This window comes from Mus musculus, chromosome 4 (assembly GCF_000001635.26).
Source record: "Mus musculus strain C57BL/6J chromosome 4, GRCm38.p6 C57BL/6J".
In the NCBI taxonomy this organism is placed as follows: Eukaryota; Metazoa; Chordata; class Mammalia; order Rodentia; family Muridae; genus Mus; species Mus musculus.
The window spans coordinates 133,164,187-133,176,303 of NC_000070.6; the positions used below are offsets into that span (position 1 = coordinate 133,164,187).

At 44.5% G+C, this 12,117-nt stretch overlaps 1 protein-coding gene across 4 annotated transcripts in view; it reads left to right on the forward strand.

The window, feature by feature from the left end:
* The window catches only part of Wasf2 (WAS protein family, member 2), a 69,218-nt gene that overhangs the window by 33,656 nt on the left and 23,445 nt on the right, over window positions 1-12,117 (forward strand). Inside the window, exon 1 of one of the 4 annotated variants that reach the window (XM_006538848.4) lies at window positions 11,801-11,865. The exons of the other annotated variants lie outside the window; for them this stretch is intronic. The gene's annotated coding sequence lies outside the window, so the exon portion shown is untranslated. Of the gene's footprint in view, window positions 1-11,800; window positions 11,866-12,117 lie in introns of those variants that run through there. 4 annotated transcript variants of the gene reach the window in all.

Genomic DNA, 12,117 nt, shown 5'->3' on the forward strand with positions numbered 1-12,117 from the left:
CTTTAGCAGCTAACTTTCCAGCCCCATACTTCATCCATTCTCAGATGTGTCCTTTGGGGCACATTTGATTGTTGACTCATGGTACATTTTGCCCTTAGTAGTCTCAGAGTTGTTGAAGTACATAGTACAAGTCCTCTGAAAGTGACCTGTCTATATTTTCCGTACTTTATTCTAGGATGAAATTCGATGCTGTTGTGTAATGTATTGCCTCTGTTTGTTTGTGATTTTGCCGCATGGTTTTGCTGCGTGACTCGGACTGGCCTTGAATTCAGGACCTTCTTCCCGCAGCCTCCGCTGTGCTGTAACCTCAGGAGCACAGTCCTGTGTCCTCCCAGCTCCTCTATTCTTATCCCCTCAAGGGTGCTACATTTATTCGTTTATTAATCTCTGTGTGTTTGGCACAGGTGTGGAAGTCAGGATAACTTGCAGAACTTGGGTATCTCCTTCACGGTGATTTCAGGCAACAAATTCAAGTCATTAGACTTGGTGGTAAGACTCATTACCAAGCCGGGCGGTGGTGGCGCACACCTGTAATCCCAGCACTTGGGAGGCAGAGGCAGGCAGATTTCTGAGTTCAAAGCCAGCCTGGTCTACAGAGTTCCAGGACAGCTAGGGCTATACAGAGAAACCCTGTCTGGAAAAACAAAACAAAAAGACCTGGTGAGCCATATTGTTGGTCTTTCTTAGTTAATTTTGTGTCTGTGTATGTAAATGCATGTGAATACAGGTACCCTCACAGGATATACTGTTGGGTCCATTGGAGCTGAGTTACAGACAGTTGTGAGCTGAAAATCAAACCTGGGTCCTTTGTAAGAACACTGAGTGCTCTTATCCACTGAGCCATCTCCTCAGCCACAGAAGTTAGCCATTCTTCCACTACCACCATGCTTCTTCTACTGCTGTTGGCATTTGAGTGATCTATTCTGTGTATACACTCTGCCTTTTTCTGAGGTAGGGTCTCTGTGTAGTTTTCACTGGCCTGGAGTTCTCTGTGTAGACCAGGCTGGCCAAAAATTCAGAGATCTGTCTGCGCCTGCCTCCAGAGTGTGAGGATCAAAGGTATGTGCCGCCTTACCTGGCTATTTTAATTGTGTGTGTGCGTGTGGGTGTGCTCATGCATGTGTGCATGTATTCATATGGGGAGGTGCACCTGCACTTTTGTGCATGCAGAGCACAAAGGGCAACCTTAAGAATGCTGCCCTGCTCTTTTGAGACATGATCTCAGTTTGCTTAGAGCTCCCCATTAGGCTAGATTGGCTGGCCAGTTAGCCCCAGGAATCCCCCTGTCTCTGCATTTCTATCACTGGGATATCACTGGGACGCAGCTGTGCTGTCTGTCACATTGGCTTCTGTATGAATGCTGGGGTCTGAGCTGTCCCAACCCGGCATCATACGTTGTATAGCTATCTTTTCTTTTTCTTCAGAATAATTTTACAGAATAGGAATCATTAATCTACCAGGTTAGGAAACAGACTGAGAGGTTAGACAGCTTGCCAGAATATCAGAGGTAAAATGTGATGGCGGTCGATGTGATGGTGCTAGGTGGGTCGGTCTCACATCTGGATCTTTTTGTTTGTTTTTTTCTTTTTTTTTAATTTTTATTTATTTATTATATGTAAGTACACTGTAGCTGTCTTCAGACGCACCAGAAGAGGGCATCAGGATCTCCGGTGGTTGTGAGCCACCATGTGGTTGCTGGGATTTGAACTTCGGACCTTCGGGAGAGCAATCGGGTGCTCTTACCCACTGAGCCATCTCACCAGCCCTCACATCTGGATCTTAAAGCTCCTGTTCTTGCAGCTTTGCCCTAGTGCTTATTAGGTTTGGTTACTTCGAAGTAAACTGAAGGCAGAAAGGTATTTATTGTTTTCATCTGCTCGAGATCCTGTCCTCCTAACCCCCATGTTTTGAGTGATGACCTTGTGAGAAGTAGATGTCCAGCTGCCCTTTGCTGACTCTGAGTCAGTTGCTGGTGGCTTGGTTCTTTGTGACAGATGAGTATGTGACAGTTTTTCAGGAATGAATTCTTGTTGCAGGATGGCAGAATAGAATCATTGGTATGAACGTGCATGGCAGTTTGCTCCATAATTCTGCTCCCTGTTGCTCGGCTGTAGCTGAGATTGCTAGGTCTCTCCCCTGTCTCCTGGTGTACAGTCACTCTCCAGACTGCTGCATCTGCTTGCTCCATGACCACACGGTGTGTTTGTGGATTGCCCTGAGCTGTCAGCAAAACATTTTGCTGAATTTTCTTTTTTGGTGTTGCGCTGCAGCCTTCTTTTCCGTGGCCTTTCTCAGTTGTGTGAAGTTAGTTACTTTTTTGGCTGTTCATTTCCAGAGAGGGAACAGTTACTGCATCTAGAAGCTCAAAACCCAAAGTGAGACATCACGGAGCTTAAACTGAGTCGTTAGAGAGTTGGCCGGATGAGGAGATCCCGTGGCTGATGGGCAGCAGAGCAGCTCTGATGCACTCTTCCCTTCTTTATTCCCACAGCACTGCACCCAGCCCACCAGCGGGCACTTCAGTGCCTTGTGTAGAGGGAGCTTGACCCCACTCATCCTCACTTCTACTGCGTGAGCCAAGGATTGTAGTATCTACCATACTGTCTGTCCCCAGAGTAGGGAAGCAAGATGGGATAAGCATTGTATGAAAGCCAGCTGTGGGCTGTGGATGTCAGGGAGTTGGTGGGAAGCACGAGGCTGTGGGGGAGTGTCAATCTCCAGCACCACGTAAACTAGACGCAGTGGCACGTCCTAGAATCTGGGAGGTGGACGGAGGCAGGAAGATTGCAAATTCAAGGTCATCTGCAATCCTGTCTCTCCAGTGCTGAGGTGCAGAGAGCTCTTTGGTCCTCCCAGCTTGTTGGAGAACTCAGATCCGCGTGCTTGGACTTTAAAGCCAAGCTCTCTCTCCAGCCCTTAGTCATGGCAGTTTCATACATGTGTGTAATGTACCTTGATCATGATTCGCTTCCACACGTGTGTGTAATATATCTTGATCATATTCACTTCCACTTTCTTCCTTTCCCAAGTGAATTGATTGCCTCCCTATTTCTAATTAGTCCTCCCACTACTTTAATGTCTCAAATTTTATTTTACTCTGGCATGATGGTGCATGCCTTTAATCCCAGTACTCAGAAGGAAGAGGCAAGCCAGGCGGGGTGGCGCATGCAATCCCAGCACTTGGGAGGCAGAGGCAGGAGTTCAAGGCCAGCCTGGTCTCCAGAGTGAGTTCCAGGACAGCCAGGGCTACACAGAGAAACCCTGTCTGGAAAAAAAAAAAAAAAAACCAAAACAAAACAAAAAACAAAAAAAACAAAAAACAAAGAAGGAGGCAGAGTCAGGAGAATCTGAGCTCCAGGCCAGCCAAGACTATGTTGAGAGACACCTTGTCTCTCCAAAAAAACAGTCTTTAAACGTTTATTTTGGGTGGGTGGGGGCTTGTGTGTGTCATGGCACACATGTGGGAGTATATACGGCCTCCAGCGCAGATAGTAGTTGTGTGGTTCCAGCCCCTGTTGGTATGAGTCCAAGAATGCACAGACAGGTCATTCTGGAAATGAGCATCCCAGACCACTCCCTGCTTCCGCTGGCTCTTGCACTCTTTCTTAAACAGGGTTCTCTGATCATTGATGGGGAGCTTGTGTAATTTAATGTTTAATTGATGATGACAGCTGAAAGAAATCCGGTCTCTACAAATGTTAGGAAAAAGACTCTTCTGTTGATGAGGGAAATTATTCATTATATATTTATTTAATTAAGGCTAATTTAGGGCCTGGCATGGTGGCATATAACTTTAATCCCATCACTCAGGACAGAGACAGATGGATCTCTGTGAGTTCAGGCCAGCCTGCTCTATCTACATAGTGGGTTTCAGGCCAGCCAGGACTACATAGTAAAACCCTGTATCAAAAATCAAAACAGGGCTGGTGAGATGGCTCAGTTGGTAAGAGCACCCGACTGCTCTTGAAGGTCCGGAGTTCAAATCCCAGCAACCACATGGTGGCTCACAACCATCCATAATGAGATCTGACTCCCTCTTCTGGAGTGTCTGAAGACAGCTACAGTGTACTTACATATAATCAATAAATAAATCTTAACAAAACAAAACAAAACAAAACAAAAAAACAAACAAACAGCCAGGCGTGGTGGCACACGCCTTTAATCCCAGCACTTGGGAGGCAGAGGCAGGCGGATTTCTGAGTTCCAGGCCAGCCTGGTCTAAAGAGTAAGTTCCAGGGCAGCCAGAGCTACACAGAGAAACCCTGTCTCGAAAAACCAAAAACAAAACAAAACAAAACAAACAAACAAACAAACAAAAAAAACCCCAAAACAACAACCAGCACTCGGGAGGCAGAGGCAGGCGGATTTCTGAGTTCGAGGCCAGCCTGGTCTACAAAGTGAGTTCCAGGACAGCCAGAGCTATACAGAGAAACCCTGTCTCAAAAAACCTAAACAAACAAACAAACAAACAAACAAAAAAGGTGCTAATTTAGGTTATGGGTAGCCCATTTCAAATCATACCATTTTGTCAATAATGAATATTACTGGAAATTAACATTAGGTTAGAAAAGTACAGTAAACTTTCTGTTTGTAGCTGAAAATCATTAGTGACAGTATTCTGTAGCTTTTGATGTCCAAGTGGCTTCATAAAAAGGAATTGGGCGAAAATAGAGACAAGAAATACTCGGGTGGGTATGGGGGACTTTTGGTATAGCATTGGAAATGTAAATGAGCTAAATACCTAATAAAAAATGGGAAAAAAAAAGAAATACTCTAATAAGTCTTCTTTGCAATTAAAAAAATAAAAAGTCAAAAGAAAAAAGAGAACTAAATGTTTTTTCTCAGAGCTGAGAATATGTCTTAGTTCCATATAGCATCTCTCGAGCTTTTTTCTTTCTTTGTTTTTGTTTTTGTTTTGTTTTGTTTGTAAGAGTAGGCTACAGTTAAACTAACCTGAATGCATTATCTTTTGAGAAACCAGGTGGGTCCTGCTCTCCTGGAAATAGAGCCTAATTTTGGTCACTTATGGGGGAAATTTCTAGAAGAAAATTAAATTTGAAGGAGATAATCCTCTGATCTTCATTTCAAGAGCGACGCTGTGACGGAAGCTTGAGAATAGTAAGGTAGGGTGAGAGAGAGGTGGACAGACAGTTGGGGAATTAGCAAGGATGAATGGCCCCTGCATGTACAGTGCGCTCAAGGAGTGTGCTACTGCAGTTCAGAAATCCTGTTTCCTAGGTGTCTGAGAGTCAAATTAAAACAGGAAGCTTCTTCAGGTTGACTGCAGTTAGGCCAGAGGACATTGCTTTATCGCGTTGGAAATTTCTCTTAGTTTAGCGCAGAAGCTCTCTTGCTTGGCTTGCATAGGCGTGTTTTCTCTGTCCACTGCAGAACCTTTCTGTCCTGCCATCTCTGTTGGACATTGTTTCAGTCACCCAGCCTGATTTGTCAGTAGTGCCTTGTGTTTGGAAAGAGTGGTTATATTTGTCAGCTCAGCCCCACCCTGTGTTTCAGCAGGAAGTGGGTGTGTGCCTTAGCCTTTGAGGAAGTTTTCTTCCTTGTCCTCACTTCACAGTGTGGGGGACTGCTGTAGTCTACATTGTGCTTTTTGAGAGAAAGGGAGAAGCAGGCTCACAGTTAAACACAGGTGTGAGTCACCTGTGGGTGCTGGGTATCAAACTCGGGTCCTTTGGAAGAGCAGCAAATGCTCTTCACCACAAAGCCACCTCTCCTGTCCACTGTCACACCTTAAATGTTTTATTGCACCAGTTTGGACTATGCTGCTAAGACTGTGTAGTCTTGCCGCCAGGTGGTTATTTAACTTCAGTGAACATTGGTTTGTGGAGGGAATGAGTGGGTATTGAGAACAAAGTCTTGGGTAGCCAAGGATGGCCTTGGATTCTCTGTCTTCTGTGTTACAGGCCTGTGCCCATACTTAGCTATTAAAAATATTAAATCTGATGAAATGCACAATTTTAAGTAAGGAAATTTGAAATTTGCCTTTTGCAAGAGGAAACTGCAGAGTGAACTTGTTTACCCCCTTTCAAAGCACTGGTAACTGAGCAGTGAGGAAAGTTGAAGTGAAAGCAGAAGTTGCCATTGCCCAGACCCAGCGTCCCCACATGTTCCTGTCCCTTCTTCTGCTGATCGTTTTAAAGAGGAACTACCTCGGGAAGCATTTTCCTTGTGAGGGTTATGGCTGTGGCTCCTGTATGCTTGCCTTTTGAATGTGATCATAGAAATCTGCAGGTGTCATCAATTGTTTGTTTATTATAAACAGCTCAAAATGACTATCCTTGCCATTCTGGGCAGGCATATACCTTTTCTCAGTATGAACAGGACTGCGGAATGTGCAGTACAGACTGTTGCTGCTGCTGCTTCTCGCATGCAGCATCCTTCCACCCCATAACTACCCAATGATGTTGGCAACAAGATTGTAGAAGTTCAGGAAGCAAAAGCTGGGCTTTTTCCTGTGCTAATGTGGTGTGCATATATTCCATGCTAAACTCTACTGTGCACACTTGAAGAATTTCATCATTTGAGGGAGATCTGAAAGACCCTGTCATCCAGCTTCACTTTCAAAATATAAATCCCATCATGGTGCCAACATCCAGACTGGTTGGCATACTGCCAGTCCAGGGCTAGAGAGGGATGTGTGAGATTTTTTTTTCTTTTTTTTTTGTGTGTGTGTTTTGGATTTATTCCCTTAGGCTGAAATCTGTTAGAGGTGAATATGGGGTTGCTTCTGGGTCTGGTTTGGATATCTGGTACCTCTTTCCTTTGGACTTCTTCAGGTATAGTTCTCTCAGATTGGTCTGGGACCCCCCTAGAGTATAAATAACATAACCCCAGTATTCTCTCTGGAATATTCTTTGGGCCAATTGTGTATCTATCACATGGGTCTTGGTAACTGGCAAAATCTCGACTTGTTTTACCTTGTGTTTAGAACACAAGTGGATGTTTCCCAAGTGAGAAGGTTGTGACAGCTTAGAAGCAAATCCATATATTTTAGAAGTTGCTGTGTTGCCCAGGCTAGCCTTGAGTGCTCCTTGATGCTCGCCGTCTCAACCTCCTGTGCTGGCCTTGGAAGGTCCTCAAAGATCGCTTAGCTTAGTCTATTTTGCAGCTGAGGAGACTGAAACCTGGTGAGAATGACAAACTTTTTTTTTTTTTCCCTGATAGTGGTGATGGTGGTGTCTGCGGTGGGTGTAGGTGCTGGTGCTGGTACTGTAGACCAAACCTAGGGCCTCAGATACATGCTAGGCAAGTGCGTTAACACTTTATGGCTGAACTATATCCCTAGCATCTACATCTTTGAGAGATTCTTTGGGGCCTTTAGCAGAAGAGAGCAGCCAAGATAGTCCTGGTGCTTAATCTGTGGTGTAGGAGGGAGCATACAGCTTTGGGAGGGACAGGCATGAAGCTGAAGGAGTAAGGAGGACACCTGCCTAGCCAACTTCATCAGCCAAATCACCCTGGCATCAGTGAGAAGACAGACAGATGTTGCAGCCTGACTGCCCTCACATGCTGCATCCCTGATTGATTGAGAAGGTGCTGTGAGGATGCAGTTGGACCCCTCACCTCTTTTCTTCCTTCTGTGAGGTTGGGGATGAACCCAAGCCCTTAGATAGACTTTTTTTTTTTTAATTTAAAAAAATGTAGGTGTATGAGGGTTTTGCCTGCATGTATGTTAGTACACCTGCATGTATATCTGTGCCTGGTGCCCTTGGAATACAGAAGAGGGCATCAGATCTCCTGGAACTGGAGTTACAGATGGTTGTGAGCCTCTATGTGGGTGCTGGGAATTCAACTCAAGTCCTCTGGAAGAACAGCCAGTTCTTAATTGCTGACCCATCTCTCCAGCCCCTAATTTTAGTTTTTAATTATGTATGAGGATGTAGGTGGGCATGTGTGTGTGTGCATCTGCAGATACAGATGTCCACAAAGTCAAGAGAAAGGTGTTGGATGGTTGTGAGTTACCTTATGTGGATGCCAGGAACAGATTTTTAGATTCTCATACAAGAACTTTAGATGCTCTTAACCTCTGGCCATCTTCCCAGCCCAGCTTTGTACACACTTGACCCCACCCCCTCCCAGTACCTTCTTGTATTTTAGGATTTCCTCCCTCAACATGCCTGACAGTTGCTCATGCACAGGCTGGAAAGACTTCACAGTTTTATCCAAAGAGAACCCATTCTGCTATAGAGCTGCGCTAGTTATAAAGAACTAGATAAATTGAAATTTACTTCTCTGTAACTTTTATGTTTTTGACAGTTCTAACTCATTTTCTATTTAACACTCTCAAGATAAGACCTCAAATCCTGAGATTAGCAGCCATTGTGATATTATGTAATTTTCCTAATCAAAAGTAATATATGACTAAAGGGCTGGAGAGAGGGCTCAGCGGGTAAGAGCTCTTGCTATGCTGCGTCAGGACCAGGGCTCAGATCTCCAGCACCCTTGTAAACCAGCCAAGGCTTGGCCACACATGCATGTAGCCCCATCAGTTTGGGGCGGAGACAGGATCTAGGATGCTCACTGAGCACCTAGGCTAGCTATAAGCAGCAAGCTTCAGGTTCAGGGAGAGACTGTCTGCAGAGAGGCTAATGTCACGGGGCACCTGTTGTGTGTGAGAGACTAACTTCTCCAGGGCATCCACAGTGGCACTCCTTATGTACAGTCTGGAAGGAAATTGAGGAAATAGTCGCTCTAATCATTCCCTTTGTTCCATGGTTCAGATGAGGAGCACAGTTGGGAGACTGGAGGAGAGAGGATTGTATTTCAGGAGGTCTGAGCGTATAGCTAGGGGCAACTTCGGGTGGAAAACCCATCAAATTCATTGAAGTCCAGGGTTTCATCTTTAAATTTTTTATGTGAATGTTGCATTCAACTATGTAATATGTCCACGGCTTAAAGTGTTTTTAAATATTTATCAATGAATAGAGTTCATTCAACAGGAAGCTTTGCCTATGACCTGTGGAACTACAAATACCTATCCCTTCCCTTCCAGCTCTGTAGAGGGAGTTTTGGATATATTTTTTAGTGTCTATAGGAAAATTGTTGAAGATAACAATTATGAGGTATCAGAGGCAAGAGACCAACTCATGTGTCCTGACTCCGCAAGCCATGTATTTCTGCAGTTAGAAATGACATGGAGAGTCTAAAGGCTGCAGTCTGCTGGCTATTTCTAAGTTTATCATTCAAATGTAGGGTTTTTTTTCTTTTGTCAAATTACAAGTGTGTTTCAGGTTATGCATAATTTCATACTTCTCCCATAGAAGACAACCAGTCCTTGGTTACCTAAAAAAAAGGAGCATTTGGTACAAGTACTTCTGTACTGCAGGGTGTCTTGTCTCTCTTTGGTGTCTGAAAAAAATCTCCTTTCTACCCCTCATATTTATTTTACTTTTATCTTTATTTTCTGTATGTGGGTGTTTGGCCTGCATATGTGTCTGTGCACTGTGTGAGTACAATGCCCTCAGAGGCCAGAAGAAGGTGGGTTCTGGGACTCGAACCCCTGTCTGTTCTGAGGTTTTTCTCCAGCTCCAGAAATGTTTTTTGTTTGTATTGAAGCAGGGTTTCTCTATCTAGCCTTGGCTGTCTCCGATCTTGTTATGTAGACCAGGCTGGCCTCTAACACACAGAGAGAGACTACTGCCTTGTCTCCCAAGTGCTGAGATTAAAGGCATAGGCCCCCATACCTGGTCAAAACCAAAACAACAAAATCTTTTGAAAAGAAATAGCACATCTGTTTTTCTTGATGGGTATTAACATTTTTTCCCATTCTCTCTGTCTTTTGTTGTTGTTGTTGTTGTTGTTTTGTTTGTTTTTTGTTTTTTTCGAGACAGGGTTTCTCTGTGTAGCCCTGGCTGTCCTGAAACTCACGCTGTACACCAGGCTGGCCTCGAACTCAGAAATCTGCCTGCCTCTGCCTCCCGAGTGCTGGGATTAAAGGCGTGCGCCACCACGCCCGGCCTTAGACTCTTTACACCATGTTGTAGATTCACTAATCACAGTGTGCTGTTAAGTGTAGCTGTGCATCGAGTACCTAGTGCTGTTTGCTTTAAGTAGAAGAGTTAAGCTGGAAAGTCTGGAGGGAGGGAGTTAGTGTTAAAAACCTGTGGGGTCAAAGGAGGATCCTAGCAGAGAAATGGAATGGGAGTCATTTCCTAAGACAATGAACGGACAAGTATTTAGGAAACACCTCTGCATCCCAAAGATAGGCACAGCTGCCTCACAGCGACCGTTAGAGAGGTTCAAAGTTAGAAGCAAACAGCTGGTTCTTTTAGTTCCTATGTTGTTACTCTTGGTGACAGGAAATCTTGTTCCCCAGGCTGCTGGCTTCCTGTTTTATTTTTACTTGTAGCAGATCAGAATGTCCATAACAAGGAGCAGCCTGTTCCAAAAGGTTCCACTGCCTCTCTGTGTATTTGTTAGTTTGGGGTTTTTGTTTCATTTTGGTGCAACAATGTGTTGGTTTGCCTTTAATCTCTGTAGTGATGAGCTTGTAGTAAGCGTTTTGGATTTGCAGGCAGCTTGTCTGGTGATAAGCTGATGTTTTAGGATTTGATGTGAGTAAACTTGATGATGATGATGACGATCGTTTCTTCCTTCCCCTCCTCCTTTTCTTTCTCTTCTTCCTCCTCCTCCTCTTCTTTGGAATTTATAGTTGAGTTTCTGTAGTTGCTTCTGTGCCTTTTCATTTGATGTAAGGTAGCACAAAGGCTTTTATGACATTTTAAATTTCTTTATGGTTTTCTTCCTTTTTTTAAAAAAAAGATTTATTTATTTATTTTATATATAAGTACACTGTAACTGTCTTCAGATGCACCAGAAGAGGGCGTCAGATCTCATTACAGGTGGTTGTGAGCTACCATGTGATTTCTGGGATTTGAACTCAGGACCTCTGGAAGAGCAGTCAGTACTCTTACCTGCTGAGCCATCTCTCCAGCCCTCTTTATGGTTTTCTAAGAAATAAAAATATGGCCTGTCCACTGTGACTTGACTGTTCTAGTCATACCCACCTTGTTGAGAATAAAACCTTCTCCCAATGTTTGGGGGTGGTGGCACTCGAGGGGCAGAGGTAGGCAGATCTCCGAGTTCAAGACCAGCCTTGTCTACAGAGTGAGTTCCAGGACAGCCAGGGCTACACAGAGAAACCTGGTCTGGGAGGAGGAGGACTTCTCCTAAACGAGTAATGTAGGAATTTGGTAATCAAAATCTAAAATGATAGCTCCATATAAGCCTGAGGAGCTGGTGTGTCTGGGGAAGGGCCACCAGGATAAAAAGCAGCAATAGGAGGGTGTCTGCGTCTGTCCCAGACACACCCTGCTGCTGCTCCCGGCCTTTGACTCCAGGAGAGGAGCACTGGGTAGAAGCAAGGGCTGCGATCTGAAAGCACAGTTGGCTTAGCGCTCCGTTTGACATATTGAACATGTAAATTTTTCCTTGATTTTCCTTCATTCTGTCAATTTACAGACTAAACTTTGGTAGTGTTAATAGATCCTGGCAGCTAGTATTTAGTTGTACATTAACAGTCACCCATCCAGGAAGACCTAGAGAGAGAAAGTATAGCCAGGAACTTACAGTGGGATGGGTCACTGTTGGCAGCTGACTTCATTGTGGAGATTACCAGACAAAGGCAAATCTGCTCAGCCTGACCTTACACTCTGTTTAGCTGAGAATGGCCATAAACTTGTCATACTCCTGCCTCCTCTGTCCTCCAAATGCTGGGATTACATAGTGTCCTCAAATGGTGTATCACCATGTCCAGTTTATGACATGTTAGGGGCGGGGTGTCAGACCTATATCTGTGTATGCCAGGCAAGTGCCATACCAGCTGGGTTGCATCCCCTTGCCACAGAGGTCATCTTTTGTTTTTGAGCCTTGTAGCTGTTGGCCTAGAATCTGATTTCTGTTGTTGTGGATACCTGTGGATGCTATTTTCTCTGATCATGCTTCCTTTCCCGGAGGGTTCTTGCTGGTTAGAGCAGCAATTGCTGCTTTAAGGTTCCACGCTGCCTTCATGACGTCACCAGTTCAGAATTTCTAAACTTTAAGCAAGACTTCTTAGTAAGCCTTGAGAAGATCATGAGCTGCCTCAACTAGAACATGGGG